We start from the raw sequence: 22,608 nt of genomic DNA, 5'->3' as shown, positions 1-22,608 counted from the left end.
GAATAACGCATCACAGCTGTTTTTTATAATAATAATAATAAAGTACCCTCCTCTTGTTGGGCTTGCGGCTCTGCAGATATACCCTACTCCTCTATCGAGGTTCCAAGCGACCCTATTGGGTACCAGAAAAGTCACGTGAAACATTGCAGACCACTGATTGGTCAGAAGAGAGACGCGTTGGAGCGTCCTGCAGTTTTTTACGTCCTGAATGTCAGCCATTGATCAGAGCTCATCACAATACGGCTAATAACGTTAGCTTTAGCTCCCCGCCGGAGTGGACTACCATCGCTCCTCAGGAGTACTAAACGAGACATAATGATTTTACTGTCTGCAACGAATGTTATAATAAAAGCCCTTCGTTCTATACACTTGTCTGATTGAAAACTTTATTAACAGACCGCAGAATGGGACAACTCAGCACGCTCTGAGCAAAGAAAGGAACTGAGATATGAATTGAGTATTGCTTGCCTTGCTATGGTCCGGTAAATACGCTGTTATTGAACGTATAACTATATAATGTTAATGCCACAAAACGAATGCCTTTATTATAAAGTAGTAACTTTATAGTAGGGGTGCACCGATATATCGGTCGGGTATCGGCCGATAAGTGCCTTGTTGACTGCTATCGGCCGATAAGCTCAAATGTGCCGATAGCAGTTGCCGATAAATACCCATCAATTTGTGTAGCGTCAAAAGGCAAAAAAAAAAAAGTTCACTCGCGACCTACCTGCACAACGCCCGCCGTCCCCCACACACACACACAAGCTACTGCATCAGTTACTACTTATGATTAACAAGGCATTCGTTTTGTGGCATTAGCGTTATATAGTTAGTGTTACACGGACAATAACATCAGCATATTATTATTACCCATAGCAGCAAGGCATTACTCAGAGTCCATTCATTAGCTACCGGGAGATGCAAGACTAACGTTACTGGTGAAAATGTGATTTGCGTTGGAATACTCCTTTGCCAACTTGCTGTACTTTGCTTGCAGGTCTGCAGCCATTATTGCTGCATTATGAATAGCCCCAACTTTAGCCAAGGTAACGTTATGGCTAAACCTTTAACAATAGTTAACGCTAGCTTTCGGTTAGCTGTTCAATGCTATTAATAACACAACTCCCCGTCAACACCCTCTCTCGGGAAGATGGCATTTAAGAAAGTATCTGCTGTTAAAATGACACAAACATTCGTTTTGTGGCATAACGTTATATAGTTAGTGTTACACGTTCAATAACAAGCATATTATTTACCCGAAGATAGCAGTAAACAAGGCATTACTCCGTTAGCCCGTTCATAGCTCGGTTCCATTCCGTTGCTCATTCCGTACCCAACTACACATTCTGCAATCTGTTAATAAAGTTTTCAACCAGACAAATGTATAGAAAGGCTTTGTTTTATTATAACATTTGTTGCAGTAAAATCATTATGTCTCATTTGGTCATGATGTGGAGCGCCGGTCGGCGGGCCGGGCAGCTAACGTAGCTACGTTAAGTGTGTTCTGCTCTCGCAAACAGAACAATGGCGGCATGCCCGAAAGTAGAAACGCTTGCCGATTGGTGGTAAGGACAGCAGGAGGTGGGTGCTAGCGGTGTGGCGTAATTGGCCGAATCGACTGTCAATCAAAATGGTTCCATTGCATTGGTTGAAAGCTCTGGTTGAGAGAATAGTATCCCGCTGCAGGCCGCAAGAATGGTTCCATTGCATTGGTTGAAAGCTCTGGTTGAGAAAATAGTATCCCTCTGCAGGCCGCAAGACGATACTGGGAGAGAGATAGTGATACCATAAACATATTTCTTGATGTTTCCTTTTTTTAAGTAAGTAAAGAGGCCTACAAATACAAACATACACATACAAATATACAGTAGTTTCATTAAAATTTTTTTTTTTTTTTTTTTTTTTACAAATACTTATATACAAATATACAAATATCGGTATCGGCCGATAGTGTTAGTTGAACAATCGGTATCGGTATCGGCGGCCAATTTTCATATCGGTGCATCCCTACTTTATAGTAATAATAATAAGAAAGGGTCGGGGGTAGGGATGGGTACCGAATTCGGTACTTTTGAGGTACCGAACCGAAACACGTCGGTACTACAGAGTATCGAATGAAGTGAGAAACCGAAAAAAATAAATTAAATTTTTTTTTTTTTTTTTTTTTTTTTTTCTTTCTTTCTTTTCATGTCAACGTTCACACGCACAATATATGCTTACCTGGGATTTGACTTGATTCAACAACAAAGCAGTCGGAGCAATGACGAGCCGAAAACTGTCGAAATTGTAGTTATTTGAAGTTTGGATTTTTTTTTTACGACTGAGGTAGGTAAATTCAATTTCTTGAGACTAAAGTACCGAAAAAAGGTACCGTTGGGTACCGGTATCGATTCACAGGTACCGGTACCGGTATCGGTTCAAATGTGAAAGGTACCCATCCCTAGTCGGGGGGGTAACCACCCCTGCCCGCGACACCGAGTGAACGGCGCACGACCAGAGGGGAAACTTCGAATCCGTGTTTCACTTTCAATAACTAATGCGTGCTTGCCGAATCCCAAACAATATTCATGCTGCAAAGTCATCCTCTAAAGATAGACATTTAGACTAGAGGCAGGCTATATGCTATAAAGAGTAGACTACTACTAAAAAAAAAATGCATTCAAACTTTTTTTTTTTTTTTTTTGTGCGTGCGGTAATAACCGCGGCGGTAGGACATATTTTGCACATTTGTGCGGTAAGGAAAACACCAATACCGCGGCAGCTCTATGGCTATTTTGTTTAGCCCGTCATTCAGTGAATATGAATTTCAGGGTGATGATCGGAGCCAATCGGAGGCAGATCGGGGCTGGTCTTTGTAGAATGCACGTGTTAGAGCCAATCAAAGGCAGAGATAAATTTTTTTTTGAGAACGCACATGGCCACAGGGGAAAAGACGCTACACACACGCACACACACACACATACACACAGACAGACAGACCTGCTGGGAGCTGCACCAGTGCGACAAGGGAAAACATTCAGTTGCACTGCACTGATTTTTTGGCACACAGTGTGACAAACAGTCGCACTCTGGAGCCCTGCTATGCATTACCAAAATGCTTGTGTAGCAAAGCCTTAGCTTGCACATATCCTTCAAGTTCAAGTTTCAAGTTTCTTTATTAGTTGTCATACAGAAGTACAGAATACTTTTATACAAAATGCTTTCTGTTTTCGGTCATGAGCTATATGCTGACAGCCTTTGACAAGCTCCCTAGGCTGCCCCCTGGTGTACTGTAGAACTAAGATGGAAACAGTTCTGAAAGTCTTTGAAAAGTCTATTAAATTCATTAATTCTACCGATCTCTCCTGTTATCAGCTCAATGGTTGTTGCGGCCCAGTGGTTAGTCAAAAGCCTTCCCTGTAGCCGAAGCTAGCTATTTCGTGGCTCCGGAGGGTGGAGGGGCCTCCCATCCCCCATCCTCCAGCTACTGCAGTCTCTCTGTCAACCTTTCTATGCGTCTGCCTCGTCTCCTAGTCTGCTTCACCCGGAAATTCACCCCAGTTATAAAGTGGATTCCCCTAGCAACGGCCGTTAGCCATGGCAACGGCACAACGTCTCTACGTCTCTTGTCACCTCTGACCCACTCTATCGCCCTTTCTCTATCTCTTCCCCTACCAGCGGCCTGCTCTCGATGCTGACCTTGGCTTGATCTCTCACAGGGCCTGTCTGTGGCTCTCCCACAGTCTAACTCGAAAACACACACGTACATGGAAGCTGTCCTCCTCATTTAAGATCTATAGATCTAGGTAATAAACCATGATTTCCTTCAATTCTCTCAGCTTTAAAAGCCCTCTTGGTGTTAATATAAAGCCTGAGTGTCCGAGTAGATGTCTGCTGTCATCTACAGCTATTTACATTATGTACACATATGAAAAACAAGTGCTATTCTTTCAGTAGGGTGATGACTATGCCGTGCTCCAATGCAGTGGTGATCCAGGTGTTCCAAAGTTTTCAAAAGCACTCCGAAGCGATCAGAGGAATCCGCAATATGAATTAGGGCTGGGCGATATGACCAAAAACGTTATCGCGATAAAATTATAAAATTATTTTCATATAATTCGATATCGATAATTATCGTCGATATAATGTCCGTCAAGTTTAATTAACTTCTTATGCTGCTGCGAATGTCTCAAGTCGAGTTGATGTCGTCATCAGTCTGCGCACGTTAGCCGACAAGCGGAGTATCTCATGACAATAAATATGACACTAAAATACTCTCTTCCGCCACAATATATTGAAACGACGTCCACTGTATATCCCACACTACCATAAACGTGGCCTCAGAATTCAAAACACACACATACTCGGCACGTAAATATATAAAACAGTGCCGTGCAAGCTAGTTATCCTAGCCAGCCTGTTGGTTCTAAGCGGTGGATTCCATGACAATGTGCTAAATATGACACTAAAATACTCTCTTCCGCCACAATATATTGAAACAACGTCCACTGTATATCCCACACTACCATAAACGTGGCCTCAGAATTCAAAACACACACATACTCGACACGTAAATATATAAAACAACGGCGTGCAAGCTAATTAGCCTAGCAAGCCTTGTTGTTGAGTGAGTCCTACCTCCTTCCGGGTCTCGGCCATCTCCTTCACTGATTGGTTGTTAGCTGTTGTGCGTAAGCACGTCATCACGTAACGCTGGTTGTTGTGAGTGAGTGTGCTGAGCCGAGGCTGAACGGAGCCAAGCTTGGAAAATCGATATATCGAAACTTTGCGACCACGTTTCATGTTTATTTCGAGGAAATAATTTATTGCGATAGTTATCGTTATCGTTTTATCGCCCAGCCGTAATATGAATACAGTTCATCTCTGTTGATCAACGCTTTAGTTTACTTATTTCTATTGACTTATATTGCTGCTACATGTAGGCTGTCAATAAAAAGGCTGTGAGGGGCTACAGGGCTCTACGCTAACCTTTTTCCCAAGGCTCCTAAATGAAAAAAATTAGGAGCACACAAAGAAATTTAGGAGCACACAAAAATATTTAGGAGCACAGTGAAAATATTTCAAGTAACAAGAGTTTTTTTTGTTTTTTTTTTTAATAAATGTATATTTGTACTGTGCGTGCATGTGCAAAAGGGAACGGGACACACATTTGTGCAATAGCACATACCACAAAAGTCACTGGCCCACTGTGTGTGTGTATCTGCGTGTGCAAACGGGAATGGGACACAGACATTTGAACTATTAAGTGATTAATGCCTACTGTGGCAAAGTTGTAGCCAACAACTAGGCATAATAAAAAAGCCAGTGACATTGAACAAAAAGGAGACACTGGCATTACCACCAGGGCAGGGCTGTACGTTAACTTTTTTTGCACATAGCACTGGTGCTACAGAGGTTGATAGTTTTGTAGCACAGGCCAAAATCTTGTAGCACAGGCCAAAATCTTGTAGCACGAGTATAAAACGTCTCTAAAATCTCAAAACAACCACAAGTAGTGCAGTTCATTACTTAAATAGGTATGTGACTGGCAAGGGACATTAATCTTGCATACAGGGCACACAAAATCCAAACTTTAACAAGAAATGCTTTCAGACAAATGCTTTCTTTATTTGCCCATAATGTAAAACAAAAAAAAACAAGGACATAACCATATAACTGATATAACAGATATAACTGATATAACAGAAGCAGTCTGAGACCAGGCAGCGCTGGTGTGGACTCAGATTACAGGGAAAGCTAGAAACCAACCTAGAAACACCTAGAAACCAACATAACAAATAGATATAATGCATACAAACACCTGTACATATTTGTGGAACCAAATAAATAAAAAAAATTATTATTATTATAATTATTCAAGTGTGCGTGCACACGTGTCACAGTTCCAGCATCATGTCTGCTGGCCACTTTTTCAGATTTGGCCTCCTGGGCCCTCATTTATCAATTTTTCTTAGAAAGTATTTTACTTCCGTTCGTAAGCACATAATTTAGAATGTGTGCATGCACAACAAAAACGGGATTTATCACACGTGCGTACACAGGTCCTACGCACACCTGTCTTGATAAATATCACTTTGATCCTACGCTTGAGCTCGTGCATGGTTTTTAAGTATTTGCATATAGCACTGCCCTTAATTAACCATATACGGTAATGGAACACCCCCATGAAATGTGGAAAAGTGGACTAAGCCGAGGGAAGAGTGTTGTACACGGTGATGTCGGATATTATATCTATTAACTTCCTAAAAGACCATTGCTGCCTGGACACCGCAAACACTAATAAAGACCATTAACCACTGTTTTGCTGTTGCCCGTTGGTGTCATTAATGCATGCTGGAATAAGAATGCCTTTCTTCATTTATTTTTAATATTAATAATTATTATATTACAATAAAAGACTACTCCGTCTTTTAATACACACATATATTGTACAGTAACGTCAAATAAATACGTACAGTCCCCGCTGAAATAAAGGTTCTGCACGCACATACCAGCAGTGATCAACAGCATAAAAGATAGCCACTTTATAATACTATACTGAGTAGATAATTCATCTGTATCGCAACAGAGTCACGGATCTGGTCGGGGCAGGTAGCATTATGTCAGGAAAATCTTTATGAAATAAACAAATGTGAATTAAAGAATTTAAAACGAAGTTTAGCATATTAAATCGTTTTATAAGCTTTCTGAGTAGATAATTCATCTGTATCGCAACAGAGTCACGGATCTGGTCGGGGCAGGTAGCATTATGTCGGGAAAATCTTTATGAAATAAACAAATGTGAATTAAAGAATTTAAAACGAAGTTTAGCATATTAAATCGTTTTATAAGCTTATAGCTTTTTTCGTGCTGATTTGAGAAGGGTCCAGCTGCAGAGCCGGAGAGCAACGCTCTCAGGGCCAAGATGGCACTTATACTATTTTGAGAGAGACAGCAGAGAGACAATATGTCCTACCGCCGCGGTTCCACAGTGTGTGTGCGTGCGTGTGTGTGACTACTAGTCTCCTAGTAGAGACTCCCCCCCCCCCCCCCGGACCACCTCCTAGTAGAGACTTCTCTAGGAAGAAGACGAAGATGAGGATTAATGACTTGACTTTTCTGGTTACAGCCGTGTACTGCAGTGAAAGGGTTAATTTTTGCTTGTGGTGGTTGCAATTCCCCCTCATTGCAGCCGGTCGTACAGTCTCTACTAGGAGGTGGTCCAGAGGGGGGGGGGGGGGGGGGGGGGTGAGTCTCTACTAGGAGACTAGTAGTCACACACACACACACACACACACACACACACACTGTGGAACAGTGTCCATCTGTCTGTCTCTGCTGTCTGTCTCTCCGGCTCTGCAGCTGGACCCTTCTCAAATAAGCACGGAAAAGCTTTTAAGCTTATAGCTCCAATTTGGGTCCCAAATTGCGGTACAAATGAAGGAGGTGTCTCGGGTAGTGGACTCTAGTTAATATTATGTTCTCTCTGCAATTAGACTGCCCCTCATTCATTCATTCATCCCTATCTGATGCTATCTCTGAAAACAGTTCCTGCGAGCGCAGTCAGTGCACCCGATAACGCTATATATAAACCATATGCTGCATTCATTCGGAGAGAAAGACCTATTCCACATGCTATTTAGGGTTTGACAATAATTACACTACTATCGCTATTTCACAATGAACTATAATGAATTACGGGGGTCATACAGAACACGTCAGTCAAGCTTATTTCCGCGTTGAAACTAATGCATGCAACTGATGAGAGCTATGCCGTCCGTCTGCAGTCCCCATATTCTACCACAGGGCGTCAGCTACGCATGGTCCGACCTGTGCTTAAATATACGCACAAAGTCAAGCACAAGTTCAAATTGATAAATCCCACACTTTGCTTAGAAATGATCGTACGCACGGGTTACGCACATATCTGTGCGTACGCCACGTTGATAAATGAGGGCCCTGGTCTTGGAAGACGCCAACCATTTTGCTGCTACATTGCTAGGGTTGAATAGCTCCAATGGACAGCCTTCCGTGCTCATATGGATCAAGTCTTCAGCGGGTACTGTTCCTAATCCGGTTTTGGGCTGAAAATCCAAGCTCACACTGAGCGGAGGAGATCGGCATCACTAATAGGATCTCAGCCAAGTGCAGGAAGTTCTGAAATAAAAAATAAAAACAGAGTAAAACTCAATTAATTTACACATGACTTTGTAAATTCTGAAGAATATTAAATATTATAAACCTTAAAGTCTGAATGATATGGCTCCTTGGTGAGCAGTGTCTGCCACAGCCCTAGGTATGACTTGTCTGCGAAAGTTGTACTGATGAGGGTCTTCTGCTGCTGCCATTCCTGAAGGACCTGCTCCGACTGGCATCCACCACTAGATGTCAATAGAGATACAGGGAGAGAGATTAGGGGAGAAATAAGGTGTAGAAACATTTAGACATACGAAATGTGTAAAACTTAAAACATTGAACGTGTTATAGATTCATTAAAATAAATATTGGTCATACCTCTATACTAAAATGAGAATTTGCAATATTGGCCTATCTACTCACTTTCTGAGAAGTTCTCAAAGTGTTGGAGAAGAGACTGAACCTCTGGCCTGCCGTAGTCTAGTAGTGCAGCTCGACTCTTTGGCCATGCGTCATGGTTAAACATTTTGAAGCAGTCGACTACACCTTCCCCTGACTGACTCATCACGCAGCTGAAGCGTGATCTGATCTCCTCAACTGCCATGTCAACAGCTGCTGCCACATGCAGATTACTGAAAACACTGGCATCCGTCAAGGAAACTTGCCCTTTCAGCTCCATGCCCTGAAAAGCATGTTAATGTTAAAATTGAAATGCCAATAACAACTGAAAAGATTATTTTCTAAATATGTTCTCGTATTTGCTATTGTATCACACCTGAAAGGTAACACTCTCTCCCTCAGACTGACTGCTCAGAAACCTCTCCAACATCCCTCCTGGCTTGTGCCTCAACTTCATCCCTTCCAGTTCAGACACTGTTCTCTGTAGCTCAGCAGAAGCCTTTGGTAGGATCAAGTCATTTGCCTGAAGGCTCCGGCTGAGGCTCCCTAGTTCTGCAAAAACGTCAGCCATGAAGTGGCTGAAGGCGCAGAACTCTGCACGTTCCATCTCACACTTGACCTAAAAAATAATTTCAGAGATTGCAGAAATTTTTTTATTATTATTATTTCTAGAAACAACATGGTTAACACTTTGAGCGCCACGCCTGGTTTTCCGTTTTACCGGCTGAATGCCACCATCGGCGCCAATGTTAACGTTAATATCGCCTAATCTATGTTTTAAATTATGGCTATGTGTCTAATCTGCCCATCGCATTATCAAATACTATTTTCCAGTCAGTGCTGTGAAGGCAGATTGTTTTTTTATCGCGTCGTTTCCGTTTCAGAGCAGTTAGAAAAGCCCCCGTTTTGATATAAAAAACAGCTCATTCTGGAGCATTCTATGAAAATCGTCTTTTAGTGGAATATTCCACAACGTTGATATTCGTCGGCCTTTTTATGAATCGTTTTCAAATAAACGCTAGATGATCAATATTATACGTGCACGCAAGCACATTACGGCTGCGCACTGATAATCGCTCCGTTGATTTCCTCACAGACTTTTACAGTGAAACCGAAAGAGGACATTTCACAAAACAGCTTATAACTTCATCAAACTTACTCTGATTATCCTAACACTGATAACATAGAGTCCTTACCTGACATCAGATGGTATCCAACTGGTATATTCCAATTCCTGATCACCATTCGAAAAAATCGATACGTGTATGGATCCAACGCGATACTGTAGATCTCCATGATCAACGGGGATCTGAGGCTCCAGAATGAACTGTGGTAACCCCGGCTGGATCAGTGAACTGGAAAATGTGGAGTACCGGATTTTTTTTCCTCATTTTCATTGAGTCCATTCCAAAATCACTTATGTCATCTGGGAGACGACAGGGGGCGCTTTTTTCCACAGTGATCGCCGGCGCCCCTCGGCTATACTCGGGTAGGCTCGGGTGATGCAATAATTTTTCAGATCGCTAAAAAAAAATAAAAAAAATCTGAGAAATCTCGTGAGTGGCATTCAACCACCTATAAAAAAAAAACGAGAAATCTTGTGAGTGGCACGGAAAGTGTTAGGAAAAGATTCAGCAACCCGAAGCAAGCATTTATTTTGAAATATATTTTGAAATATATTACCTTCTCAGCCCTTCCTTTCACTTCAGCAGAGGGAGAGGATGCAGACAGGTGGGTCATGTGCTGCAGGGTTGCAGCATATTGGCCGCTGTCCTGTTCATCCTGTCCTGGTTTGAGAAGTGCATGCAATGCACGCTCAATATGAGGAAGCCAGCGTGTGCCTTTGACGCTGGAAGGGTTACTGATATTGACTCCCAGCATGTTGCCCACTGCCTGCAGTTCCCTCTGTCCCACACAATTAATCAGAAGTACAAGGAACTCTGCATGAATGAAAAGTGCTTTATTATAAATAAAATTAATTATTATTATTATTACCTTATTTGCATATTGTCTCGTTATTAGATAGATATGTAGATAGACAATTAATATTTATTGATCCCGGAGGGGAATTTAAGTAGCCAGTATTTAAGTATTGAAAAACGTCATCTACTCACCTAATGCATGGGCATGCTCTAGTTCATGTTGCCCGATCAGTTTGTTCCATGGCTTTCCATTTTTGATAATCCGAATGTAGACCATCTCGCATTCTTTGTTCGAAGCGTCAGTGTCCCCGTCAATCATCACGGACAGGTAGCGGCTTCCTCCAATTTCCTCCACCAGGTCCGACTTCATTTCATTTGCTATTGTCTCGATCATCTCTCCACATCGGACGTGGTTGTCATACGATGGAGTTATAATCGGCTCCGTTTTTTTTACAGAGTAAAATTAGTGGCTTAAATTTAGTGAACGGCATTTCTTCCATGGCGATGCAATATGCCACATTCATCTTCAGCTTTACCTCACGGAGATCAGCATCATCCGCTCTGGTCGCCTGTTTAGTCAGCGAGTGCAAGAGGGTGCCGGCCCGCTCATGGTTTTGTTTAGCGTTGAAGGCATTCCGGGCAAGAATGTGTCGATGGGACGTATTATGCTTGCTAATGTTATCCCTTTTTAGGATATTGTTACCCACGACATAGCGATTCTCTGATCTGATCTTTTCCGGAGCCTCCCGGCACCAGTGACAGAATAATAGCTGCTCTTCCTCATAAAAAATGTGCCACTGGAAATCATTTTTCCACTCTGCGTTATAATCTGTAAATCTTAATCTTCTCCTTCTCCTGTCTCGTTTCTATTAACGGTGGTCCCTGTCGGGCTCGTTTGGGGTTTTGGTCTTGTACTTCTTTTGATGGATTTAATTCCTTAAAAAAGCGCTTCATCTTGTCGAAGTCACTGACAGTCACTGTACATTGAGCTTGCAACTTGCGGGGATATTGTTCGCTAGGGATTATGGGATTTGGTGTTTAATATATGGACTCTACGCGAGACGGGACATTGTTTTTAATCGCACGAGACTACAAGTACCAAGTGGATAGCGTGGCGCCGTGGTCCATTCAATCTACCGTCACACTTTTTATTTATTTTTTTGCTTGCACCACGGGCCTAAAGTGCCTAAAGTGTTCACGCGTCCAGATCAGCAAAAGTACGTTTGCGTGTTTTTTTTTTGTTTTTTTTCTCTGATCTGCTGGAAAGTAGCGCGGAAGAAAGTTGGTGTTTGTGTGTGTGTGCGTGTGTGCGTTTTTCCATCATTATTAGGCGAACAAGAAAACTATGAAAATGTTCAGCCTATTGTATATGCTGTGTTACAAGCATACTGTATCATTCATGGTTGGTTTTGTTTCAGTGACACCTGTAGGTAAGGGGAGGAGGGGAGAAACAGCAGAGTGCGTGTTCATTTGTTCTGTCGGCTTGTTCGTGCCTTTACAACAGGGGTCTCAAACTCGCGGCCCGCGGGATGATATTTTGCGGCCCCCTACTGGACATCAACGTTTAGTGTTAATGCGGCCCGCATGCAACTGTTTGCCGAGTCGTTGCGCGAGAGTTGGAAGTTTTATTTATTTTATCACTTGTAGGCTACCATAGTGCAGGCTCATGTCAGCAACGTTATGTTAGTGACTTGGTTGAAACGTGATTCCGGAGTGATATCAAGTAAAGTGGAAGCAAATGCATCCTCGCTATCTCTCTCCTCTGCGAGCAGTGCTCTGCATGTCCGGCAGCACTACCACTGTCTTGTCTGTGTGTACGGGTCTGGTCCAATCACATACGCGTCCCGTCAGCGTTTTTCCCCCTCACCCACAGTCTGCGAATCAGAGGCAGAGTAGGGGAGTAGGGCGGGTCTTCACGGACTGCATGTCGTCTCTCTCTTTCAGTTCAAGTCGGAGCAGAGTTGAAAGCGCATCTACAGTAAACTCTCTCCCAGTTTTATCTCTGTGAGATAAATGTAGCTATTAGCCTATTTTCGCCAGCAGGCAGCCAGCAGAAAAATATGGCATTTTCAAAGATGGTCAGTAAAAGAAAAGTCGACTGCAATTCAAAGGTGAATGGACGGGAAAATATGCGTTCATCCTGAGTCCCAGCCAGGGGCGTAGCTGGAGATTCTGGGCCCCATGAAGGAATCAATTTGTGGGCCCCCAATCTATAAAAAAATGTGGGGCCCCCAATCTATAAAAAAATTTGGGGGATTTATTTATTGATAAACGCATAATATGGTTTTTACTAGGGATGCTCGATATTGGCTTTTTTACCGATACCGATATTCCGATATTGTCCAACTCTTAATTTCCGATACCGATATCAACCGATACCGATATATGCAGGGTTTCCCCCCCCAAAAAACGGAATAATTTCAGGTAACTAATAATTTCACTGGATATATATATAACACATTTATTTTATTTTTTTTTTTTTTTACCGATACCGATATAACATTTTACTGCCGATATCGGCCGATAATATCGGGCTGCCGATAATATCGGACATCCCTAGTTTTTACCTATTTTTTTTATAATACAGGCAATTATACTTTTGAGTCATCTACATTAACTTACTTTAGGATAATAATAAAACCATATTAATAAAAAGATAATAATAGTGTTCTCTGGCCCCCCCCAGTGCTGGGCCCTTGGAATCATCCTAAACCCCCCCCCCCCCAGCTACTCCCCTGGTCCCAGCACCAAACCAATTATGTGACTATATGCCAAGAAACGGTAGCTATTTGAAAATAATGTATGACTGAAGTGATGGAGACCATGTTTGAAGGCAAACCAAAGCAAATCCCCCTCAGATTGCACAGCATACCGTGCGGCAAAGGGAACTGCTCCCGCATACCTCCGGTCAATGGTCTCTAACTACACACCCTCAAGACCCCTACGCTCTGCATCTTCTGGCAGCCTCAGACCTACTCCTATCCAAGCTCCGGGAGGGTCATCAAAGAGAAGCCGCCTATTCTCAGTCCTTGCCCCACAATGGTGGAATGAACTACCCACCCCAGTTAGGACAGCCGAAACACGTCCAATCTTTCGCCGTCGACTAAAAACGCACTTCTTCAACCATTATCTGAATTAAAAAAATAAAAATAAAAAATCTAACCCTAACTAACCGTACTGTCATGCACTTGTCCTAATAAACTAACCTACACTGTAGCACTCAACACTTTGATGAACATTGTTGCTCAGCTGATAGAGTTGTGCTCTTCCTGATGGCTTGTCATACAGAACATGTAAGTCGCTTTGGATAAAAGCGTCAGCTAAATGACTAAATGTAACTGAAATACTGGCTGGTGATTTGATTAAACAGCTTTGTGATAGAATAAAAAAAAATGCACAGTGCATTTCCATAGCTGTGGATGAGTCCACTGACACCACTGAGAAGCCTGAAGAACCGTTCATGTTCTGAAGAACTGTTCATGTTCTGAAATGTTATTGCTGAAGATTGAGAAGATTGGATCAGTTGTACTTTTTTTTTTGAATACTTGAAACCCTTTTTTTGTGGAATATTTGATGCGGCCCAGCCTCACCCAGACTCTACCTCCAGCGGCCCCCAGGTAAATTGAGTTTGAGACCCCTGCTTTACAAGCTTCAACGTTTTATTCATCATCTAAATGTGGCAATCCAAGCTTGATATGCAACATTAAATGAATGACCTTCTGTGTTAAGACTGTTAGTAAGCCAGTGTAAATTAAACAGGCATTAAAACGTTCCGTCTTGAGACGGATTTCAGTCAATTTGATTCGGAGTCTGACGGATTTCTCGTCAATTGGCTACCTGGTATAATATGATTTGTAGATGCATACAGATTTAAACTAAATCAGAGGCGTCAAATATCATGAAATGGGGCATTTTCTTCCTACTGCGGCCGTGCCAAGCAGAGTCATTGGCGAGCAATAATGGCAGGACGCACGGGTCGCACGCAGTGACTCGAGAGACAGGATTACGCTAATAGTTCGTCGTCGGAAATGTATAATAATCGCAAGATACATTCAGACTGTTGGATCTAACTAAATGGATTTATGGACACATTTATGCCCGGACCACAAAGCTTATTGAAGGGTTAGTGGCGGCGCGACGGCTCTACCGGTGAGTCTCAGCCTGTTGTTATGATATGAAAATGTAATTGTAGTGCTGTCAGACCCTGATATCGGTTGTCTTTTCCTTTTAGCTAACTATTAAATAAAAATATACAGTGGAGGTTAAAATAAGAATATGACTTGCCTGTTCAGTCAGGAGATGTTTTTTATATGACGCACCCCGCAGGATTGACTTTACCATAAATCGTAGGCTGATATACGCTACATTCTCTTTGAACATATACATGTTACAGGACAAAAGTTATATATTTAATCACTTTTATTCTTTTAAACTTGGTCTGATCGACCTTCAGCATACATAGACAATGAACAGGCAGGTAGATACAGTAGAAGAAACGCATTCACACCATTAGGCTATGTCAGAAAACACATGTGCACGAATCCTGCATTAGGCCTACTTTAGCGGACAAAACCCAAACAAAACTTATTTCTCACGCGTTGATCTACCTCTGATACTCATCGGAGCCCATATGAGCAATGAGCATGGAAACTTGATTTCCATTTAGCTAGTAATGCTATAAGCATGGATGCGTGCATACTAAAAAAAGGCTCCGATGTGTCGGAGGTAGATGAATGCATGAGAAATAAATGGAGATGGGCTTGGCTCTACGAAATTGGGTATGATAACGAGCCTTTTAGTTCATGGTGCAAAAAACTAAAAGAGCCAGGTGTGTGTTTTTGCAACGTATGCCACAGGAAATTACAGTATGGCAGTAATGGGAAAAGGGTGCTAGCTCGCCATCAATCAGTAGCTAGCCACAAGACTTTCATTCACGCTCTCCAGCACACAGCCTCCCTGCCTGGCGCGACAACTACAACAGTAGGGTCACAGTCGGGACAGTAGGCTACAACACAGTGGTCTGTAGTCACAGTCAGGACAGTAGGCTACAACACAGTGGTCTGTAGTCACAGTCAGGACAGTAGGCTACAACACAGTGGTCTGTAGTCACAGTCAGGACAGTAGGCTACAACACAGTGGTCTGTAGTCAGTCAGGACAGTAGGCTACAACACAGTGGTCTATAGTCAGTCAGGACAGTAGGCTACAACACAGTGGTCTGTAGTCACAGTCAGGACAGTAGGCTACAACACAGTGGTCTGTAGTCACATAAGGACAGTAGGCTACAACACAGTGGTCTGTAGTCACATAAGGCAGGGTTTCCGTTGTCCGGTAATTACAGTTTTTTTACCGAAGAAATCTGTTGAAGTCCCGACATATTTAAATATCTCCGGTCTTAATGTCCTGTGAAAATAATTCCCTCTAAGCACAATTTGTATTAAAATAGTTACATTTGTTTCATTGTTGCTTCACCAAGCAGGTCTAATAATGACAACGATGTGTCAGCGGGAGCTTGGTGCTGGATTTGCGAGAGCATGCAGCTACAGAGCCGCAGAGCTCACAGAGCTGTGCCCGCACAGTGCAATACTCCAATTCAGCTGTTGGGTGGGTGGTGCTGCTGAGCAGTCCCCAGACCGGACCTGAAAGCACCGCTGGCTCTGCGGCTCTGCAGTTGCTCGTTTATCGCTTCGTTGGGACTGGGAGGCGGAGATAGTCATCACGCAAACCCACGACAATGTTGTCATCTCTCTCTGCGAAATTTCTCAGTTCTTCGCTTGATATAATTAATACAAATGTCCAATATAACGGAATTCGTTAGCTCATAAAAATGTGATTATAACAAGACTGCTGTTTATTAATGTTGGGCCGACTGCCCACAGAGACACCTATTTGATTTTCAAGTCGGCAGCAGCACGGAGTCTCGAGGGACTTATTTTATTTGGAATATATTAATGACTGTATATATGCAAAAGTAGCCTAGTTTTAAGTTAAAATATTATAAATCTACATGCCTTGAGGATGTCATTCTTTATATAGCCTGCCTATCAATTGTTTTTAAGCTCCATAAACTCTGACCGGAATTGATCCCATTTGTCCGGTAGATTGAAATCTTGCAGGACACAGAGACCGGCAACAATATTTTCTAACGGAAACCCTGACATAAGCACAGTAGATGCTACAACACTGCGGTCTATAGTCCAAAGACTAGAAGAACCTCTGGATGCAGAAGACTTGTGGATTAAGTACAAGACACATACATTTGAAATCTATATTTTATGTTATGCATGCATAAAACCCAGAATTAGGAGTTTTCTGTATATAAGCTGCACTTTTGTTGTAAAATTGCATTATGCATTATTAAAGCACTGTTTCCCTTGGTTAGTTCCTTGTTCAAGTCATAAGCTTGTTCAGTTGTCACAATGTACTGTAAATAAAAACGTGCACTGAAAAGTTACAGTATGTAGATTTATTTATTTGTATGACAAAGTCAGAGTCAACCCTTGCAAAGTATCAGTTTTATTTAATGAATTGAAAACAGCATTGATATTACGTAAAAGCAAACTGGCAATAGAAAACATGTTCAAAATAATCTAGTTCCCTTAAAACGCTAACGCTATTAAAAAAATATATTCAGTGGAGGTTAAAATAAGAATATGACTTGGCCTGAATAAAAGTTCAGTCAGGAGATATTGAGCATAGATTTGTAAAATGTGCAACCATAGTTTCACCTAGTCAGTGGTAGGCCTGCCGCGATAAGCAATAAATCGATTAATTGCCGCGATAATTAAAATGAATGCAATGATTTTGACGGGCGCGATTAATTGCTATTTGCGCGTTTGTTTTAATGAGGCGGACCCAGTGCCCCTTGTCAGTCACTGTCCGTGTTGGGAGGCGGGCCGCTGGCTTTACTACAGAGTTGTGTCATTGTGTCTATTCTACTAGCATTAACGTTACTCATACAAACAGAGTAAACACAGTTTTCAATCAATCAATCAATAACAACATTAACGAGACCCTCGTTGTGTCTATTCTGCTAACGCTAACGTTACCTCTCAATGTGTCTATTCTACAAGCGTTAACGTTAGCTGTAACGTTACCAGTCGCGTCTATTTGCTAACGTTAGCATTAGGTAATAACCGGTTTAAAATGGATGGTGATTACCTCACGTTGTGTCTATTCTACTAGCATTAACGTTACTCATACAAACAATCAATAGCGAGTTATATTGATCACGCTATGTACGATAGCCATGCTAAAACGCTAGCACAACATTAGCACCTAACCTAACAACAAGCCTTAACAAGTCAGCGATCTTTTTGCGAGACTAAACTCTCCGCTCGGTGGCAAATTGTGTTGATGTCGGTTTTGTTTAATCAATAAATGAGGCAGAATACACAGTGACTGTATCCTTTGTTTATTGCACTTGTGCCTGCTGCAAACATAATGCTTATGAAATCCTAGAGACGCGTCTCTATTCTGACCAATCAGTGGTCTGCAGTGTTTCACGTGACTTTTCTGGTACCCAAAGTACCTGATAATCGCAACAATACTTCCGGTCCGGTCGGTGGGCTTCAAAATAAAAGTCTAAAACACCGGAAAAGACGGAGCGGTGGGCTTCAAAATAAAAGTTTTATGAAATAAATTTCTCAAAAAAAAAATGCTCTAACCGGTCGCAATAATATCGCTTATCGCGATATTTTCGGGGGCAATTAATCGCCCAGCAAAATGTGTTATCGTGGCAGGCCTAGTCAGTGGTATGTATGACGTATTCTTCGTATGGCTGCACGTACCGTAATTTCGCGGGATGAATACACGCACCGTTACACCCCTACTATGCAAGTTTAGGTGCAATCGGCTGTTGTATATGTGCGTGTGTGTGTGTGTGTCAGAGTGTGTCATCGCGTATGTGTCTATGTTGTAGGTGTGTGCCTATGTGTGGATGCGCGTGCGCCGTAGCATTGAAATGGATGGATATTTCAAGGGTAACATGGTGATTTGTCTGTAGTACTGTATGTATGTGTTTAGTTATTAGCCTCGTTGTGGGGATCCTTTTTGGCTGACATCACTCTCTCTACAAGCCTTCTATTTTTAATTCTACTTGGGTAAAATCTGAAACTTGCTAGACGGTATGTGTAACTGAGGGGTACAATTCCCTGACTGTATTGATAAGTATGGTATCATTAAACCACTACCGCTTTATGTACTTTAATTACTGGCCATACAGTACATGATATATAAATATGATGAACACTTCCCACATTGAATCGGTTCCACACAAAGGTATAATCAAGTATTTATTGCAGCAAAAGGTACATAATATACTTCTCTATTATACTTTGGATGCGCTTATAAGGCAAAGGAATGTGCGTAGGCAAATCAATAATGAATGTCCATTCTCTGGTTACGCAGGAGGTAATTATACAACCTGAATCTTAGGGAATTATATCTATGGTACACTAGTAATATATAGCGGGAGATACTGGAAGGGTCCCCCCGGTTGTAAGCCAGCAGGGGTAGAGGATCTGTCGGTAGTAGAGAGTCTGGTCAACGATGACTAAGGAGACTCCAAGTACAGGAGACGGTGCAATAGTCTCTTGATCCACAGACGAATACAGCTGTTCTCCGTAGACTGTAGCTCCACAGTGAAGAAAGCTAGCCGGCCTCAGGCTCTCTGAGGCGCAGACTCGACTTGGCTCCTCACAGGGTAAATCCCACACGTGTAGGCGTCGGCGATTCTCCGCTCCATAAATCACAGGACCAAAACAAATATAATCCAGCCGCAAAGGGCTATGTAGTCGTCGGGTAGATTAATCCAGTGTACATGTCCACACGGTTCTCGTCTAGGTCTCCTCGGGTGAAAGCGCCATGAAAGCAGCCCAGCCTGGATAAGCACTCTAGCTGATACGAGGAAGCGTTGGTGATGCTGGTCACTGTAGAACTTTAGCCGCACGATACACTATACACAAATAGACTATTACTGACTTAATAGAAATATGTCGCACTCGACGGTATAGCGCCAAACTCTGACAATTCAGTTATTAATTCGCCCGCGGTCTCAATGCTCTATTTGGGGCCAAACAGGCCATACTTCACCGCACGGAGTATCGTGGGTGAGGCTTCAACTTATTGGGTAACTCTAGACTTCTGACTAAGTGCTTCTGTATTCACCTGCGCCATATTTATATGCACAGCGAACAATCTAGTGCCAATCTAATTTCTGTCTCGTAGTCCTGGGCAAGGCCGGGCATGTCCAGACATGTCTTGACGGTGGCTTTGAACCTGACTCTGGAGGCACGGCTCTGGCGCCTGTGGACCGCTGTCCAATAGGAGAATGAAATATTATGGTCTGCACCAGGCTAAAGGGATATTCCGTGTATATGTACAAGGAATATACAAGGGATATCAAACGATATACAAATACTATGCAATATATATCAATCAATAAATATATATATTCGGTTTAATCTGATCCTTTGTAACAGTATGTGAATTACTTAGTTTAATATATATTATCCAGTGGTGAATTCTCAGTGCTAGGCAGGTGCTGTCACACACAGATTATTATCATACAGTAGACATTACAGCGACGTTTATACACATAGTATCCTGTTGGAATTAAAATGATACATTGTTCACATCACCTGTATATCATAAATAGTAAGTATACACTGATATATCTCTTCTTTCTATGGGGTCTGTTTATATAGGATCAGAGACTTGCTGGATGTTGAATGAATTATATAGCTTAATAACCAGTGGTAAATTCCTGAAACTGAGTAGGTGGATCGTTACACTTAGATTGTTAAATAGCAGATTTTACAGTGACATTTAAGCAAGTAGTATCCCGTTGAGGTTAAAATGACACATTATTCACAACATCTGCATGGCATAGATAATATATAAATGTCCGAATATCTCCTCTTTCTAATCGAAAAAGTTTATAGTGATGTGCAGGCCAAACAGTGTCTCGACAAGTTTATTTCTATATATATTTTTTTTCTTCAGAGTGCCAGCACCAGTGTTCATTTTGTTGACTAAATTGATGACGAAAGATGTTCGTCAACAAAGGTTTTTTTCATGACGACAACGAGACGTGACGTCACGTTATTGAATACCATGTGAAGCTAACGAGACTAAATAGTTTATTAAAGGGGAACTATCTTATAAATGGCCTTTTTGAGTGTTTAGCATTGTTTCCTAGCTATGTGAACTTATATTAATATGATCTATGTCTCAAAATTCTCATATTGGCGCATTCTTCCAATTCTCCTCTCACACTATTCACCCTCACTGAACTGAGTCATCTGAAAATGTGCGCGATATGTGATGTCAGAAAGACACCGCTGCATGTTATTGTTGAGATAGAAGATGAGCTGCACACAGTGGCTGGACCGGACCTGCAGCCCAGGCTCAAAACGGCTCGAGATCTTGAGGTAGAAAAATGCTGTTTTTGAGGACTTGATTAGAAATACAAAACAATGAATAAAAAATATATATATATATTACAGAGGTGTTCCATAGACTCACAGGAATTGTGTAAAAGTGCCCAAATAGTGAAAGAAATAGTAAAATAGTTCCCCTTTAAATAATGTTGACCACAACTGAGGACACAAATATAATTTACAAAAACCAGGATGAAATTTCTCTTCATGTATGTTGATATTGTTGACTAAAACAAGACGAGACAAACTAATTATAACTTTTCTTAATGCCATCGTCCTGACAGAACAGTGTGACGGGGAGCTCTGTTATTAGCATTAGCTGGAGCTATTTGAAAAGCTAGTTTTAGCTGAACGTTACCTTGGCTAAAATTGAGACTATTCATAATCCAGCTGCAGACCTGCAAGCAAAGTACAGCAAGTTGGCAAAGGAGTATTCCAACGTAAATCACCTTTTCACCAGTAATGTTACAGTGTTTGTATTTCCATCTAGCTCGCGTTAGCTAGTGGCTAAGCTAGCTCACGCTAATGTGGCTGATCGACCTCTCGCACACAATTAATGACATGTTGCGGACAGCCATACCGGTGACAATGTTTAGCTTTTAGTGCCAAATGATAAGAGTCTGAGGCGGAGTCTCAAAAGAAAATGTTGAATATTTATTTTGCATTAAAAATCACAACAGAGCCTCTGCTAGGAGCTAACTGAACCGGAGCCTTCTGGATAGGAAGGGCGCAACAATGTTTAACGTCCGTGTGGAACCAATGTACCAACAACCATTCTGTGGGTGAAGCATAGTTGAGCATAGTTGTCAATTAATGATACTAATACTAATCTATACAATCACCTATACAATAAATACCATTACTTTCTAGTTATTACTAAAAAAACGGTATATATAAAACAGTAGCTGTAAAAAAGAAAAGGATTTTTTTTTAAATAATTTATATATATATATATATATTTTATGTATGCACTGGTATCGGATCAGTATAACCAGACCTAGACCACCTCTAACCCCTAACCAGGCCTAGACCACCTCTAACTTTAACCCCTAAGTTAGGGTTGTGACTTAGAGGTGGTCTAGGTCCGGATAGGGGTTAAGAGTTGGTCTAGCCCTTTACATCCATCTATCTAAATAATAATAATAAATTATAATGAATGCTTAACTACCCCTAAGTTACCCTAACCAGACCTAGACCACCTCTAACTCTAACCACTAACCAGACCACTTCCATGTGGCACTTTAACGCTGACCTCAGAATGTGATTTTTATAACGACTCAGATTCCCCTAGGTTAAAAAATAAATACACAATTTAAATCAGAAAATGTTCCATGTTGACTATTTCTGACAAGTTTTTTTCCATCAACTAAAAATAGACAAATGTCATCCGTTTGCGTAGACTAAATCTAGACTAAAACACAAAAGACAAAATTGAGACAAAAACTGACCAAGACTAAAATGCTCAGACATTTAGTTGACTAAAACTGACTAAACGAAAAATAAATGAAGATGACTAAATGATAAACGAAAAAGGAGCACTTGACACATGACTAAGACTAAAACTCAAATGAAAATAGCTGCCAAAATTAACACTGGTGTGCACCGAGGATAGCCTACCCTTTCAGCGACTTCGGGTCATTGAGAATCGCTATATAAATAAATTAATTATTATTATTATTACCCGACATCTGTTGTTCCATGGACAATGTTCCTTCTGACATAGCCCATCGCT

The 22,608-nt window shown here is 41.6% G+C and overlaps 1 protein-coding gene across 1 annotated transcript in view; it reads left to right on the top strand.

Moving 5' to 3' along the window:
- LOC311248256 (uncharacterized protein) overlaps positions 1–22,608 on the top strand; it is a gene marked incomplete at both ends in the record, with an annotated part of 119,605 nt that overhangs the window by 27,236 nt on the left and 69,761 nt on the right. The window lies entirely within an intron of this gene.

This window comes from Notolepis coatsorum (genome assembly GCF_963971535.1).
Source record: "Notolepis coatsorum genome assembly, contig: SCAFFOLD_550, whole genome shotgun sequence".
In the NCBI taxonomy this organism is placed as follows: Eukaryota; Metazoa; Chordata; class Actinopteri; order Aulopiformes; family Paralepididae; genus Notolepis; species Notolepis coatsorum.
Note: the sequence above shows the minus strand (reverse complement) of the source record. Positions and strands in the feature narration are given on the sequence as shown.